This window comes from Bos indicus, chromosome 22 (assembly GCF_029378745.1).
Source record: "Bos indicus isolate NIAB-ARS_2022 breed Sahiwal x Tharparkar chromosome 22, NIAB-ARS_B.indTharparkar_mat_pri_1.0, whole genome shotgun sequence".
NCBI lineage: Eukaryota > Metazoa > Chordata > Mammalia > Artiodactyla > Bovidae > Bos > Bos indicus.
Window position 1 is genome coordinate 26,224,273 of NC_091781.1, and position 18,068 is coordinate 26,242,340.

General features: G+C 39.7%; 1 protein-coding gene across 1 annotated transcript in view; it reads right to left on the minus strand.

Annotated features, from left to right (window-relative positions):
• Positions 1-16,737, minus strand: part of CHL1 (cell adhesion molecule L1 like) — a 357,768-nt gene extending 341,031 nt beyond the window's left edge. Inside the window, exon 1 of the mRNA XM_070776316.1 lies at positions 15,334-16,737. The gene's annotated coding sequence lies outside the window, so the exon portion shown is untranslated. The remainder of the gene's footprint in view (positions 1-15,333) is intronic.
• Positions 16,738-18,068: the final 1,331 nt, after the last annotated feature.

Genomic DNA, 18,068 nt, shown 5'->3' on the forward strand with positions numbered 1-18,068 from the left:
CACATAAGGATCTCTTAGTTTTTGACTGGAAGCATGCAAGTTACCAGGAAACAGCAAATAAAATAGATCTGGTCCTTGGCAGACAGAGCTTACAACCTATATTCACACTCTTTGTTTTTCCCTGTATAGGATGCTAAGCATCAACATACAGTGATTGATGGGGACTTCCCTGGTGGTCCAGTGGTTAAGAATCCACCTCCCAATGCAGGGGATTTGGGTTCGATCCTTGATCAGGGAACCAACATCTCAAATGACCAAGGGTACCTAAGCCAACACATTGCAACCTGGAGCGCTGCAACCAATGAGCCCTCCTGCCGCAACAAACACCCCACATGCCACGACTAAGACCTGATGCAGCCAAAGTTCAAAGTAAATACATACTTTTAAAAATCCAAACATACAGCGATTGATGGAGAGTGATATGTCCATAGGATCTTACTGAAAGTTTGGACACGATAAAAGAAAAGCAGAGCACAAAAATATAGGGAATAATTACAAATGCAATTAAAAAAACTTTTTTTTAAAGAACTTATTAGACTAATCAGCTAATGGAAGAAATTTGTTAGATCATGGAATACAAAATTTAATTATACATGCCTTACACATTTTTAGTTTGAAACACAAAAAAATGCAGCACGAATCTCTTGAAGACCAAGGTCTTTTCTTTATGCATGGATCATCTGATCCGTGTTTCATTTCTCTGACATAAACGACGCTAATAATGGGTTGTTTGTAATTTCCATTTTCAATGTCTATAAGGAGGAATGAGAATGTAAAAGTCTGTGATATATATTATTTTATGAATCATTTACAACTCTTTTGTTACATTAGATTTAACATTCTTTAACATTCTGTTTTGTTACATTTGTAGCAAATATACATTCCACTGTCAAATTAGTTTCCATAGAGATACCGCTCTGCATTTCCACATGGATATTTTCTCTGTTTACATTATATTTAATTAAATCATATAATTATAACAACAAGTAAGTCATTAAACAGGTTTGGGAACAAATGGTATAACAGATTCTTGGTAAACATTCAGCTCAGTTCAGCTGGTGGGAAGTAAAGGGCATGAGTCACTACAGAGTTTCTTCCTGGGTAAATTCAGTGTGCTACTGTCAGTGAGGTGTTACCTCACTGTGTTACCAAATTCAGTGAGGTGACCAACTATCTAGGTTTTCCCAACACTGATGGTTTCCTGGGATTTGGGACTTTCAGTGCTGGAACCAAGACATTTTTAGGCAAACCACCTGGGTTGCTCACCCTAGCTATGGGTATCAGTTACGACGTTTTATAGATGAGAAGTAGATCACTGGTAAATCTGGCAAATTAATCAGGTGGAGTTTGATTAACAGCATCTATGCACTACTGCTGCTGCTGCTAAGTCGCTTCAGTCATGTCCGACTCTGTGGGACCCCACAGACGGCAGCCCACCAGGCTCCCCCGTCCCTGGGATTCTCCAGGAAAGAACACTGGAGTGGGTTGCCATTTCCTTCTCCAATGCATGAAAGAGAAAAGTGAAAGTGAAGTCGCTCAGTCGTATCCAACTCTTTATGACTCCATGGACTGCAGCCCACCAGGCTCCTCCATCCATGGGATTTTCCAGGCAAGAGTACTGGAGTGGGGTGCCATTGCCTTCTCTGGAATCTATGCACAGACTCATATATAATCTCAGGATCCCTTATCCAGCCACGTTCTTATTTTATCTCAACATGTCTACATGACAAGTGGCAGTTTACACATACAACTGACTGGAATCATTCCAGTTTTCCCTGGGCTTTGGAGACTATACAAAAATAACCCATATTCCCACAAAGAAGAGATGATTATAATTCATGTAATTCTAAAGTTGAATGCATTTCTCCTCTTCTCCATGACCCACATCTCTATAGGATGATTGACAGTGGAATCAACAATTTCCTCATGAGAATGTACCACCCACCCCATAAGGGTGTCATCTGCCAATAGTCCCCAAGAGAAAATCACACAATCTGATATCTATTCATTTCCCAAAGTAATTTTAGATATAACACGAGATAAATGTTGGTACTTTAGGCCAGGCTGAGCTGCAGCAGACACAATCTAGTTTGCATAATATGTTCTTCATTGAAAGTTCAAAGTGTTGTGAGGTGAAGTTTTGCCCATTCTCACCCTGTAACATGTGGTTTCTGATGGAGTGCAGGAAGCAGACTGTAATGGCTCTACACCCAATATTTGTGTGGTTCTCGCTTTCAACAGCAAGGCTGTGAGGGTAACCTTTATAAGAATAGGAATATTCTTAGAGAGAAAGTGTTAGTCGCTCAGTCATGTCCAACTCTGTGTGACCCTATGTGCCGGGGTCCTGCCCCGGCTGATCCAGGGTATTCGAAGCGGGGACGGCGTCGGCGACCTATTTATTTATTTAAATATTTTATCAAAGATATAAAGAGTAATAGGATGAGGATAGCTCAGTAGGAAAATTCAGTGGAGAAAAGAGGCTGAGTGGCTTGGTTTACTCGGGAGACCAATAAAACTTCAAGACAAGAAGTTTGCACCACTTACGTAGGCCGCAGGCGTCCTTCCGTTCTCCCGAAGGAGAGGAGACACTGAGGCCTCCCCGGTCGGATCTTAGAAGCCCAGGCATAATTAGTAAGCATGGTGGGTTCCGCGCTCCAGATGGAGACTCAACCAGAGTGAGAGAGAGAGCGACATGGGGAGACCAGTATTTCGAGAAACTGATCCCAATTCTTTATTTTCCAGAGTCTGTTTTTATACACTGAGATGTTATACAAAAGTCACGTGGGGACAGCAGTCCTGACTTTTATTAAAGTCAGGTGCTTCACACAAATGTATACAGAGGTCTTAGGGGTGTTACATCATCTTCTGGCCAGGGGGGCCTGCTGACAATTTACAACCCTCTCCTTGTGACAGCGGTCAGTCAATCAGGACACTTATTTCTCCAGGGCTGATTATTCTCAAAACAGACGCCACCCAAATAAAGTTACATTCCTACAGGGTGAGGGTGTAGTGGGTTTTAGTTAAGGAAAGAATTTACTTAGCCTAAGGTCTAACGTGATTAATATCAAAGGTTAATACTTATTCCTTCTATATATTCATTAATGTGTGTAAGGGCAGGGGATATGGAGACTTAGCAACAAACATTGGCTCAACAAATGAAAAACCCTTCACCAACACAATTTCTAATCAGCCCATTATACTTATACTAATAGTTTTCTAACTTTTCTAAGGAACCTGTTTTTAGAAGGTTTAAAGCATCTCGTGCCTCTCACGGTTGGGAGGCTGTGAGCAATCACATGTGGCCAGACAAGCCTGTCAGGCAGGCTAGAGAACCTTCAGAGGAGTTTGTAGGTTAAAACACTCTTGTCACACCCAAGAGTTTTTATTGACTGGAGCTCTAGGTTAACTCCTTCTCCGAAAGAGGTGGTGGGGACAGCCCCCCGTAAAGTCAGAGGTGTAGGTAAGAGCACAAAGTAGTAAAGTAGGCAGGCTCTGGTTATGGGGGTAGATGCTCGAGGAGTTCCAGGGGGACTCCTGAGGCTCGATCCCGCCTTTGCGTATGTCGAGCCTCCTTCCTCATGACCTTTGTCATGGGCGGAGTACCTCACTCTGGCCCCCAACATCTATGGTCTGTAGCCCGCCAGCATTCTCTGTCCATGGAATTCACCAAGCAAGAATACTGGAGTGGGTAGCTATTCCCTTCTTCAGGGGATCTTCCCAACCCAGGGATCGAACCTGGGTCTCCTGCATTGCAGGCAGATTCTTTACTGCCTGAGCCACGAGGGAAGCCCATTCTTAGAAGCCCGTATCTTTCAACAACGAACTAAATATTCATTGGTTACCCCCATGATGCAACATCATATATATTTTCTAATGAACACAGGGAGATAAATATTCTATCTAGTCTGAAAACTAGAGAAAAGGAAAACATACAGAATCTCTAAGCACATGCTCCTTTGAGTTTTCAAAATAGGGAAACTTGCATTTATTATTCAGCTGATGAAAACTGCTCACAAGTTTAAGACATTCTCACCAAGGGCTGTCTTAGGACTTAGAGAAATCAGATATGAGAAAGTCCTGCCTAGGACGACTAACATTTTAATAATCATAATTCTATGAATCAAGCCTTAGTTTGAAGTCGTTAAAAATGACAAATGTAAGGTAATCCAGATAAGTCAATGTTGTATCTTTCTTTTTCCCTGAAAGATACTCACCTGGAGAGAATTACATTAGACTGTGTGTTCCTAAAGCCTCCTTCCCAGGTGTTGTACTGCAAGAAAGAAGGGGGCAGTATTTTCTGGTGTGTCTTATGATGTTGTTGTTTAGTCACTAAGTTATATCAATCCTAAAGGAAATCAGTCCTGAATATTCATTGGAAGGACTGTTGCTGAAGCTGAACCTCCAATACTTTGGCCACCTGATGCGAAGAACTGACTCATTTGAAAAGACCCTGATACTGGGAAAGATTGACAGCAGGAGGAGAAGGGGATGACAGAGGATGAGATGGGGCATCACCGATGGCGATGGACGTGAGTTTGAGTAGGGTCCAGGAGTTGGTGATGGACAGGGAAGCCTAGCATGCTGCAGTCCACAGGGTCGCAGAGAGTCAGACATGACTGAGCTACTGAACTAAAGTTATGTCTGACTCTTTTGCGACCCCATGGACCATAGTCTGCCAGGCTCCTCTATCCATGAGATTTTCCAGGCAAGTATACTGGAGTGGGTGGCCATTTCCTCCTCTAGGAGATCTTCCTGACCCAGGGATCAAATCTGCATCTTGTGCATTGACTGGCAGGTTCTTTACCCTGAACTACCTGGGAAGTTGTGTCTTATGATACAAAGTGCTTTTTTAATGGCTCTGTGCATTGCAAGCTTAGTATCAGACAATATCTCCTCATGTTTAATATATTTGTTATTATTCGCAGGGCTCATATTATCAATGAAAATCATTTTAAGTCCAAGTGAGAAATAACTGCCTTGGCATATTCCTGAAAAGCTGATGGACTCTGTCACAAGATCTGGTTGGTTGGTCATCTTTGCAGACATGAGCTATGGGAAGAAAGCCGTAGGCAGTGCAATTTTACAGGGAACATATGGGCAGAAATTTACAAGATCCTTGGGGAGGGACTTCTGTTACCCAGATGGTTGCCAAAATTCCTGATCCCTGCACTCTGGAAATGAGACGGGGAGAGTTAATCAGATTAGTATGAATGATGATGTGGGAACTTCCACGTGTGCCACCTCCCTGGTTCGTAGTCCTCTCATGCATGCCTTCATTATGGTCTACCCCTTTCGGAAGCTTGTAAAGTCATGGAAGTGTCACCCTACAGTCACTAGTTTATTCACTCATCTGGGAGAGGATCAAGAACACACAGAGATCTTAGTGAGCAAAGTCCAGTAGAATAATGATTAAAACAATTGCTTCCTTCAAGGGCCTTGAATGATAATTTTTTTAAAAATTAAGATCCTAGTTGCTATTAAATATTATGGGTAAGTAAATATATTTTTTGTCTATAAATAAAAGTCAACAGAATCAGAACCAGTTTTGCAATTTGGTTTAAAAAATTATGAAAGGAATTTGTGAAAGAAAAAAATAATCTGAATAATTAGAATTTATTAGAAAATTTCCAATAATCATTTTCTCTGTATTATTTATCACTATGACCCCAGAATTTAGCATAATAATTGCTAAAATGTAGCAATCAATAATTTTTTAAGAAAAATTAAAATTTCTTGTACTTCAATTTGTTATTTTAAAAATGTAGCAATCAATAATTTTTTAAGAAAAATTAAAATTTCTTGGACTTCAATTTGTTATTTTTGGTAGAGATCATAAAAATCAGTACTTTTTATTTTTGCACATATTTTTCCTTTGCATTAACAAAACCAGGAACTAGAAATTACTGACAGGTATGTTGAACTGAGAACCAGAAATCTTGGGTAACAGTCTGCTCTCCTACTTTGCTGTGTGATTTAAAGTAACTGATTGCAATACAGAGATCTTGGTTTGGCATTAGACAGATTCAATAAGCCACTTTAATTCTTCCCTGCCATTGGCCATTCTGAAGCTTAATATCCTCAACTGTAAAATGGCGGTGCATAATATGAAAATGGCGAAGAACTGATGTTAGAATTAAATAATGAGAGCAGTTTTTCATTGAATTAAAAAAGCAGTAATGTGAGGTAACTTGTACAAAAACTCAATATATGCCAGACACAGTTCTAAATATATTGCAGGCATTCAATTCTCATAACAATTCTATGGCCTTGGTAATACTATTATCTCCATTTTTTGGATGGGTGGCATGAGGACCAGAGAAGTTAAGTAACTTTCCCAGAGTTACACAGCTAAGTGACAATGAGAGGATCTGAACCTGAAGTAGTTTAATTTCATAGTCTGTGCTCTTCTTCACTTCCCTGTTCACCAATAACAGATGAACACTAAAAAATTGGGTGTCCTTTAACTGTGATATTGTATCTGTGATTATTTTATCCCTAAAACAGTTTTTAAAAATACTTGTGTTCTCTGGTTATCTGGAATATGGAGAAAGTTCTGGAGAGAAATAAGGTCCTATCCAATCAGGCTTGGTATTGGTATCTGAGTTGGACAGTCTCCAGCAAAAACTTCTTTCAGAGCTATCTTCTTGGCAGATCTTCAGCTCTGAAGAAATCAGGTAGAGAATGCATGTGCAGCAAGTTAGAGTCTTCTCTGCCATGGCTGATCCAAACTCTGATGGACCGGACACCAACTTCCAGTGGTTTTCAGCTCTGACCTTTCTCTCGTATCTAGGGATTCTTAGAATCATGCTGTAAGCTGAGCTCTACCCCACAGCTAAATTCAAGACTTTTCCTGAAACTGGGGCTGGATGCCAACCAAGTGGTTGCTTTAGCAATAGAGACACCTGTCTCCTAGAAAACTAAATGAGATCACCAACACATTTGCATAAACCAGCAGATGGGGAAGAGTTGCATTTGTTATCCAGTTCTGGCTGGATTTCAACCAATTATATGCATTTAAAATGTTTGGTCTTTCATTGCCAAACCTGTGAGCTATCCACTCCCCTGAAGTGTTTTTCATAAACATTTTTTATAAGATTCAAAATATTAATGGCATCTGCTTTACATTTTTTCCCACTAACTGGCTGATACATTAGATGAGACACTAATGCATCTAACCCTTTCTCATAAAACTTTGTAACAGTAATTCCACCACTGATTTCTAAATATTGAGATTGTGACTCCACCTTTACCATTGATTTTTTTAAACAAAGCATAGCTTAAGACATAATATATTTATATATTATGTTTTTATGTAATATTATGTTGACTTAATATCATCCACAATAATAATTTAATATCGTTAATATTAAAAAATGATATTCACCAGTTTAAACCTAGGGCCAAGCTCAGTGCCTAGAACATAACAGAAATTCAGTGGAGATTTGCTGAATGACTGAGTGAATGAATTCAAGAATGAATACTTGAACAACCAGCATTTGAATGTCAGCTTTCAGAGCTTTGATAGGAGACAGTGGGAATTTCAGCAACCTTGACAGAGTCTGTTTAAGGAATAGCAATTGGTTATCCACTCCAATCAATATTTACAAAGTGCACACCACTGTGAAATCCTCCAGGGTGGGGAGGGGTAGCATCTCTCATCTTTCCAACATACTTGTTAAGTAGGGCCACATACATGGCAGAATCTCAATAAATGCTTTTAAATGACCACAAAAGTGTAAGATTTAACCCAACTGTCCCAGGAATGCATAGTCTATATTTCAGTGGCAAAATGGCTATCTCCAACATCCTTCAGGTTGCTTCCTGCTACTCCTACAGGTCAAAATGAATATCAATCTAAGATTTATTGAAATTATCTTGACATTTTTAATAATCCAGGACTGCTGCTAGCTCAATTTCCCTTCAAAATGGAAAGATACTCAGGATATGGTTCTCCTTATGACTATATTCTAAGACAGGGATTTGGAACGAAGAATCAAAAGCCCTCATCATGTGTTACTATGCAGGATATAAAGCAATTCATCTTTTGTCATTAAGTTGTGACATCTGCCTGCATGTGGCCTGAGTTTCAATGAGTTTGGCTTCCTCTAATTCCCTGGGTCATTAGTTACATAACTGTAATTATTTTCAGCTGTGCAGATTGTTTTATTTTATTTTTTTTCCATCTATTCTTCTCCTCCCCTTCTTCATCACATTTCCACACTGATGGAAACCATGAGAGTGCCATCTGGTACAACCTGTGCATGGGGCCAGTCAGATGAAAGGCAGCCACTGAAGGATGCTCACATTTCATTAGACGCATTTGTATGCTGCCTTCGCTCCCACACCATTTCCTGTCTCTCCAATTTCACGAGCTCCCCAGAGATGACTGAATACAGCCCTCCTGCCCCAAATGCCAGTGACATCTGAAGAGTTGTCTCTATTGAGGACGATGCAATTGACACCAAGTTATGGATAACTATATTTGCAGAGAATTAACATTGCCTGCATGTCTACCAACTAACTTAGGCAATTATAGAGGCCACTGCCAGAGGAGTATGAACATAACTGGAAAAGCTTCACTGTGTGTGAGTCAGACTACGCAGGCAGTGCGCAGAACCCTCAGTAGACTGTGTAGATTTTTATTTCCAAGAACAATCTTTTCATGTGCAGACAATACTCTATCTTGGAGCAATTGCCTGGAATCCTCCTCAGTAGAAATTATATTGCAGCTTGTGGGAAACAAATGTATTAGAAAGATTGTGCCTCTACCTTTTTTTAAGTCTATGCATTATCTCTAGGCAAACTGTATGATCTTCATAAATACCAGTGAAATTGGTACATTATTTCCTTTTGATATTTTTAGCTGCTTTTTTTAGTGTCACGAGGAGGAAAGGGTATTGAAAGGGAAGCCAGGAGACATGGGTTCTAGTTTAAACTTTGTGCTGTACAACCTGAGTATTTGATAACTACTTGTTGACTTAGTCTCTCTGGGTCTCAGATTCATTATGTAGATAATGTTTCTCAAAGGGTAACCCATAGATCTTTGACTCAGAATCACCTGGGAGTAATTATAAAAATTACTAAGTAAAAATGTATATTCCTGAATGACTTCTGCTTCAAGGAATATGGAATATAAATACTTTTCCATATACCTCCCACTAAGCATAACTAAAAACCATGGACGATGTAGCTAAAGCAAACATAAGAAAGGTGGAGAGAATAATGCAGATTGATTAGGAACCTCAAGACCCAAGGAGTCCAATAACAACAACAACAAAAGACCCTCATGGCAGTGAGTTTCTTGGGCATACCTCAGACCTGGAGTTGAAGAAGCTGGCAACCTGAGAACTCCAATGAATGAATATGAATGTAGGCCAAAAAATAAATAAATAAAAAGGCCCAACCAAAGCTAAGTTGTGCTAGCTATAGTTAGAGGCAGGAGAAGCTTAGCAAGATAGAAAACAAAAACAAAAACAAAAAACTGTACAATCACCTCTGTACACCAGCCAAACATCACAAAGAGAACTATGGCCTCAAGCATAACAGCAAAAGCCAAGGGAAGAAGAGCCTAGGCTTTTACCCTCATGAGGCTGTGGTGAGGAGCCACAACTTTCCTGTTGGGCAGTGTCAAAGAAGGCAAACTTCAGAGCTGGGAGTGTCATCCCACAGGCAAATAATGGGGCTCCTGCCTCCACATGTCAGTGGAGACTACATGGGAAACCAGATCTTTCTCCCCAACCGCATTAATGAGCTCTACCCCTCTGATGACAACAGAACCGGAGTAGGGAGCTTGGACTTGTAATCAGCAGTAAGGAAACAACATCCTCTTCTTCCCAGACATGCCAGAGGATGTCAGTGCGAGTCAGTTAAAGCAGAAGCTTTAAATAAAATCCATTGTCTTATACTGTTAAAATGTGCAGGTTTCTATATTAAAAAAAAAAAAAGTACTTATCATGCTAAGAACCAGGAGGATCTCAAACTCTACAAAAAAAGACAAAGAAAAGAAAACCAACAGTTCTGGATACAAGATGAACTGCTAAGACTTCTCAACTATTTTAAGCTGCCATGATAAAATGCTTTGGTGAGCAATCGTAAACATGCATAAACAAACTGAAATTAGAAAGCCTCAGCAAAGGAGTGAAAGTGTTAAAGAAGTACCCAACTGAAATTTCAGAATTGAAGAAACCAGAAAGGAGGAGATGGAGGATAGAACTAGTGAATTGAAAGATGGAAAAACAGAAATTACCCATTTTGAACAGCAGGGAAAAAAGACAACAGGAATGAACAGCCTCATAGACCTGTTGGACTATAACTAAACATTATTCAATTTAACCCCTCTTCAAAGTACCAGAGAGAGAGATAAAAATGAAGGCAAAATTGAAAAAAAAAGCATCCACAGAAATAATGGCTGAAATGTTTCAAATCTGGCATGTGACATAATCCTGCAAACTCAAAAAACTAATCAGATGCTAAACAAAATGAGCCAATAACAACCCATGACAAGATATAATATACTTAAACTTCTGAAAACTGAAGACAAAGAGAAAAATTCTTGAATGCAGCTGGGGGGAAATGGCACACTTACAGAAGAAAACAAATGAAATGACAACTTCTTATCAGAGGTTATGTATGCCAGACAACATGACAAAATATTTTTCTGGTCCTTAAAGAAAAGAAATGTCAAGCCAGATTTCTTTAACCAGCGAAAACATCCTTTAGAAAGGAAGGGGAAGTCTATACATACTTAAATGAAGGGAAACCAAGAAAATCTTCATCATCAGACCCACCCTAAAAGAATGGCTAAAGGGTCTATAAAAATAAAGGGAAAAATTAAAGAAGAAAACACCAGGAAGGAAGAAAAAACATGGTCAGCAAAAATATGGATAAATTCATTAGACTTCTGTTCTCCTCTTGAGTTTTCTAAAGTATGTTTGATGATTGAAAGAGAAACTATGACTCTGCTGATATGATTCTAACTATATGTAGAGGAAATATTTAGACAAGTATATCCTGGGGGAGAGAAAGTTGACATAAAGAGACCTGTAAGGGGTGGGCTTTGTAACAGGAAAGCAATAGTTTTTGCTGACATTCCCCCATGCCCAACAGATTTCTCATAGTTTTTCACTGGTAAGAATTCTACCACCCTGGCTGGAAGAAACAAAGGAATCTGGGAAGTGCTTTTAGCTGAGCACATGGATTTTGTTAGGAAGAAAAAAGGGAAGAAAAACTATTTTGTGGGCCACAAACAGTGTCTGATAACTAATTCTAAGAGTCAGTGAAAGAATTATACACGATGTTGTTTTTAACAGGTTTAACATAAGAGGATGAGATGGTTGGATGACATTATCAAGTCGATGGACATGAGTTTGAGTAAGCTCCAGGAGCTGGCAATGGACAGAGAAGCCTGGTGTGCTGCAGTCCATGGGGCTGCACAGTCGGACATGACTGAGTAACTGAACTGAACAGAAGGCTTTGGCCAATATTAACTGCTTTAATAAATGTTTCTTTCCCTCTTTCAGGGAAACAGACAAAAATAGCACAATATAATATTTCAGATATGTAGAGTTGTTACACAGTCGTAGATCTAGTTTTTCATTGCCAAGAATAATTTCTGATCTTTTCACAAAGACAACAAGGGTTTGATGTACTTTCTGTTTTACTGGCTGAGCATGTGCAGTGAAAGTTAACAGTTCAACAGTAAACAATGTATAATGATGTAGAACCATGGGTTCACTAAATTTAGAAAGCATACAGAAAATGGCCAGTATCAATCAGTATATATATACACACACACAGAACATAGGAAAAGGTAGTGGTGATGCAGCAGCAAATAATCCCTAATCTTTCCATTAGAAGAGAAAGAACCTTCCCCCCAATAAAGTAAAACAAACCCACCCATAGCTCTCCCACTAATGGCAGAAAGTGAAGACCCTCTTGATGAAAGTGAAAGAGGAGAGTGAAAAAGCTGGCTTAAAACTCAACATTCAAACAACTAAGATCATGGCATCTGGTCCCATCACTTCATGGCAAATAGATGGGGAAACAGTGGAAACAGTGCAAGAGTTTATTTTCTTGGGCTCCAAAATTACTGTGGACTGTGACTGCAGCCATGATATTAAAAGATGTTTGCTCCTTGAAAGAAAAGCTATGACAAACCTAGACAGCATATTAAAAAGCAGAGAGATACTTTGCCACCAAAAGTCCAAATAGTCAAAGCTATGGTTTTTTCAGTAGTCATGTATGGATGTGAAAGCTGGACCATAAGGAAGGCTGAGCACTGAAGAGCTGCTGCTTTTAAACTGTGATACTGGATTAGACTCTTGAGAGTCCCATGGACAGCAAGGAGATCCAACCAGTCAATCCTAAAGGAAATCAACCCTGAATATTCATTGTAAAGACTGATGCAGAAGCTGAATTTCCAATCCTTTGGACACCTGATGCAAAGAGCTGACTCCCATGCTGGGAAAGGTTGAGGGCAAAAGAAGAAGGGAGCGACAGGGGATGATGTGGTTGGATGGCATCATCGACTCAATGGACATGAGTTTTAGCCAACTCTGGGAGATAGTGAAGGACAAGGAAGTCTGGTGTGGTGCAGTCCATGGGGTCACAAAGAATTGTGCACAACAGCAACTGAACAACAACCACCCCTCCCCTAGATATATACTGTTGTTTCCTGTGTCCACACTCCTCTCCCAAGCCATAACTAAATATCTTATTTCAGGGAATGAAGAGAAATCACACCTGTTCTAAGCCTAATGCTGGTTCTAGCATAGAACCTAGGGCATTCAGTGGGTTTCTGTGTCTTTTCCCTGTGCCTTCCACATCATCTCTTAAAGGAATTCCTTTCTACAAAAAAGTACAGCTAAGTCTACAGATGTTCTGATATACTACAGAAATGCACCCAGATATTGTCCAGATATTGCATAGTCTTATAATATCTTTTATAAATGTGGAAATAGGTGATGCTGGTGACACTTAAGCCACCAAGGACTATGCAAGGTACTGTGGCTTTACTAATACCTGGGTGAACATTTTACTTTTAAATTATTTCTTCATATATTTGCTTTTTTCATGTTCCCATAAAGCTTAAAATCCAAGGATTTCAGTTTAATAAGAACTGTATTAGCTGCATCTACTTACCTCACATATTCTCAGCAGCAAAGGAGCATAGTGAATGCTGAAAGCAAAAGCACATATGTATTTTTGGTAGGGAAGCTATTGATTAAAGGCCATTCATCTCATTACATACACAGAAACCAAGAGAAAGAGAAAGAGAAAAATTTGAAAAACAGGTTTGGTATATGCATATCCAGCAGATCAAAGAGAAGAGTGAATTATTTAGCATGGCACAAGTGGAAATTCAGGTAAATTTTGGCTAGAAATGAAGAAGATGCTTCCTGTCAGTAAAATAATTGGATTGTAAAATCACATCCCAGGAGAGATAGAAGGCATTTTATCTTGGATCGTTTGCAAAGGTGCAAACACACAGTGAAAATATTCTGAAAAGTCCCCATTATGGAAACAATTTCTCTTGTGGAGAACTGTTTTAATGTGGCCTACTGATTCTGTCATTTCTTTCTTTTTGAAATAAATTGGTGAAAGCAGAAAAAGAAAAACAGTCTTAGTAAAGATATTAAGAAATAAATATGTGCTATGTCATTGTAGTGAATATGCCCATATTCAAAAATTTTAAATCATTAACAATGATCCATGGAACGAGAAAGTTCTAGGGGCTAAAAAGAACAAAAGTCATTTGGCCCCTCATTGGACAGAAAACAGCTATCACTTACTTAGCACCTACCTCATACCAGACACTATATAGCTTCTTTCTTAATCAGACCCAGGTTTCCCTAGTGGCTCAGATAGTAAACAACCTGCCTGTGATGCAGGAGACCCGGGTTCGATCCCTGGGTCAGGAAGATACCCTGGAGAAGGAAATGGCAAACCATTCCAATATTCTTGCCTGGGAAATGCCATGAACAGAGGAGTCTGGCTGGATCCCAAAGAGTCAGACACAACTGAGTGACTAACACTTTTTCACTTTCACCCATTCCAGTAAAGCAGGTCTTATTATCTTCCTGCTTATATGAGAAAATTGGCTCAGAGAGCTGAAATATCCACCCACAATCACACAGCTGTTGAGTCAGAATATTAATCCAACCGGTCTGACTTATAGTTGGGAAGAAGCACAAAGCTTTCTTTTCACCAAAGCACATTTCTCTGTAGGCAAAGATCCTGAGGGCCAGAGGTTGAAGGATCTGGGCCCAAGCCTTGTAGCTAGTTGATGAACGGCAGTCACCCTCCTCAAGTCTCCACCCTCTTCCTTCCTTCAGCGCTCTTCACATGACATGTACATTACCTGAACAACCACCCTGTTTAATAACCAGGTTCTAAAGTGACAGTGAAAATGAAAGTGCAAGTCACTCAGCCGTGTCTGACTCTTTGCGACCCCATGGACTATACAGTCTATGGAATTCTCCAGGCCAGAATGAAGTGAGTAGCCTATCCTTTCTCCAGTGGATCTTCCTGACCCAGGAATCAAACCGGGGTCTCTTGCATTGCAGGCGGATTCTTTACCAACTGAGCTATCAAGGAAGCCTCAACCTGGTTTTAAGGACAGGGTAATTTGGGGCAGACCAAACCTGTACCTGCTTCTCCCTTTAGTGATAAACTGCTTTTCAAAAAAGTGCCTCCTTTTAGGTCACTATAGAGCACAGAGTAGAGTTCTCTGCCCTATACATAGGTTCTCATTACCAAAAGGGGGCTCAGACTGTAAAGAATCCACCTGCCATGCAGGAGACCTGGGCTTGATCCCTGGGTGGGGAAGATCCCCTGGAGGAAGAAATGGCAACCCACTCCAGTGTTCTTGCCTGGAGAATTTCATGGACAGAGAAGCCTGGCAGGATACAGTCTGTGGGGTCACAAAGAGTCAGACACAGCTGAGTGACAAACATACATTACTTAAAATAGAGGAAATATATGTATATGTAGAGCTGAGTTACTTTGCTGTATGGCAGAAACTTCCAAAACATAGTAAAGTAACTATATTTTAATAAAAATTAATTTCAAAAACTGTACCTCCCTGTGAGTACCTCCTGTATATATCTTATTTTCCTCCTTCCTGTCATGTCCTTTTATGATGATTAAAGCCTTAAAAATATAAAACCCTAGAAAGTTGGAAAAGTTACACCCTTCCCAGCTACACATTTGGAAAAAGACAGCATGTTATTTGTCCTGATAAAGTGTGATCCATTTGATTTCCTTACTCTAGCTTCTTACATTCCTCTCCCCACCTCTTAGGTACCTCCCCCCACCCCATATCCCTTTTCCTACCTTCAAGTTCCTTGTATTTCTATCATTGGCATGCACTCTGCTTTCTCCGGTGTTGAGTATTCCTATCTCTGTCCAGAGCTCTGTTGGCAAAGTCTTTTTATGTCAAAACTTGTCTGACTTTTCTTTTGAGAAATAGGACTTCCTTCCTGTGATCCATGAAAGGTCAGTCCTCGCACTTGCTCTGTGGGGAGGCTAGAGATATTCTTGCTTACAAATGTAAAAGAGCCACTGGCTAAATCTTGGGTTTAAGTGACCTGGTTTATAACTTTGACTTCCAGCCACCCACAGTCAGAAGCCAAGCAGTCCATGACAGGCACTAAGCAGAGTATTTAAGAGACAATAACAATCCCAAAATATTGCTGTCCATAAAATCTACACAAAGCTAAAGGGGACTCTCCCGTGAGTTTCCTCCTTTTCCAGCTTTTGCCCTTTCCTTTCCCTTTCCTTTTGCTCTTTCCCATCCCTTTAAAAACCACAAAGATATGGTTGTCCCTTTCAATTGCAAATGAAACCCTGGCTCTCTAAACACAAATTCCTTCTTGGCAGGCTTTGCAAAAGGACATTTAAAAACTGGATTCAAAGTAGCAGAGGGTTTCAATTCTGGAGACACCACAAAATGATTCCTTATTGGTAGCAACTGGTAAAACCTGAGCCCGAAGAAGCCAGACTGGCCCCTTCCGGATGGTCCAGTGGAAAGTGCTCTCGGAGTTTCCCGTTGAAAATGGAAATAGCATGTGTTTACAAAGGTGGTAGAAATGGCTGCTTCTCTGAATCTTAATTTTAATGCGTGTCCAACTTGAGGCTCTCTGGATGAAACGAACAGGGAAGAGGAACAGGAGGAAAATCTGCTTGAGAAAGATATGGAAACTTTGAAAGCAGAACAGCCTCCGCACATCTTACCATAAGCAGTGAAACAGGTTAACCATGGGGCTAAGACATAAAACTATAGGATCAACACACTCATGCCCACACCCACACACAAATACACAGCAAAGTTCAACCAAATACCCAGGATGGGAATACGACATGGAAGGCTTGGTTCTAAAGAGGTTGTTTTGAGAAGAAATGTTCTCTGTCATGAACTGGAATTCACTGCACAAGCACAATGCTCTCTTCAAAGATCCTGGCACAAAAACAGATAGAAGGAGCCATCCAAAAATCCTTGATAAACATACACAGCCTTTTGCACAGTGACTGGGAGCAAAGTGATTTGCAGCATGAATGACATTTTTTGACCTCAGAACAAATGCTTCCTTGGCCAATAGTTAACTCCAGGAACTAGAGTCCAGTATAATCTCTGAGGTCTATGTTAATTAGGTGGAAAATATACGGTAGTTTGACAATGGCCAACATTAAATATTGATTTTTTGTCCCTTTTAAGTTACTATTAATAATAGGATGAGACAAATCAAAATCAAGACATTATAACCTCTAGGAAGAAAATTTTTGGAAGTGATAAGATAAACCTAAATTTTGGCAGCGGGGGCGGGGGGGGGCGTGGGGGGGGGGCGGGGAAAGAGAGCCCAAATATAAACATAAAGCATGTGTGCCTTATTCAGGAAAAGCAGGACTCCATGCAAAAGGCTATTCTCTTGATACGGCCACTTGAATCATTAATGTTGAAGATGTGTACATTTTTTACAGCTGCATTTCTGAGTGCAATTCAATACTGACAGTGCATCCAGAGCTGTGGTATCTTTCTCAGGCAGCAATATTATAAGGAGGCTAGATGAAATTCAGGGGCAGGTAATCCAGAAGTCTGTATGTATAAATCACCTCAGTACTCTGAAGATTGCTATGATCGTCCTCACTTCATCTCTGTTGAAATCCATTCTCTACAGTTCATCCTCTATCAGGCTGAAGGCTGATTTACTAGGTGTTCTGGCCATTCAAAAGAGGTGAGGGTTGTGCAGGAAGAAACCTAGCTAGAGCATATTAAACACTCCTGCCATTTCCTCTTTCATTCATATTTGAACAAAGCTGAGATAAGGTTTTTTTGTTTGTTTCCTTGTTTACTAATGTGTTTGAAGAATTTCTGTAGAAATCTGGCCAACTGATATTTCTTCATTTACTTAGAAAAATATTTGAAGGCAAAAATATACACCAGGCATCTGGCATAGTAGAGGCTGGTAATATAAAAGTGCATAAACTTTTAGTTATAAAATAAGTCATGAGGATGTATAGTATAGTAACTAGAGTTAAGAATACTGTATTGTATATTCCAAAGTTACTAGGAGAGTAGATCTTAAAAGTTCTTAAAATCACAAGAAAAAATTGTAACTGTGTATGGTGACTGATGTCAACTAGACTTAATGAGATGATCATTTTACAATACATACAGATATTGAATCATGTTGTATACCTGAAGTTAATATGTTATGTGTCAATTATAACTTGATAAAAAGAAGAAAAAGACAGCTATAGATCCTGTCCTCATGAAACTTGCATTCTAGTGGGAGAGACAAACACACAAAAAATATAAACATCAATGAATGAATGAAAGGATGAATATAAATTCAAACTGATCATTGTTAGGAAATCACTGATCCAGTTAGGGGCTAAGTTATAAAATGGGGAGAGGGAAAGTGACATGCTATGGGCAAGAAGATTTTTCTAAGGAAACAGTCCTTTAATGGACATCAAAGAAAGAACATAGAGGTAGTCATGCAAAGTTTTGGGGAGAACAACAGACATAGAAGAGATATGGTGAGGTCTCGAGACAAGAAAAGAGTTTG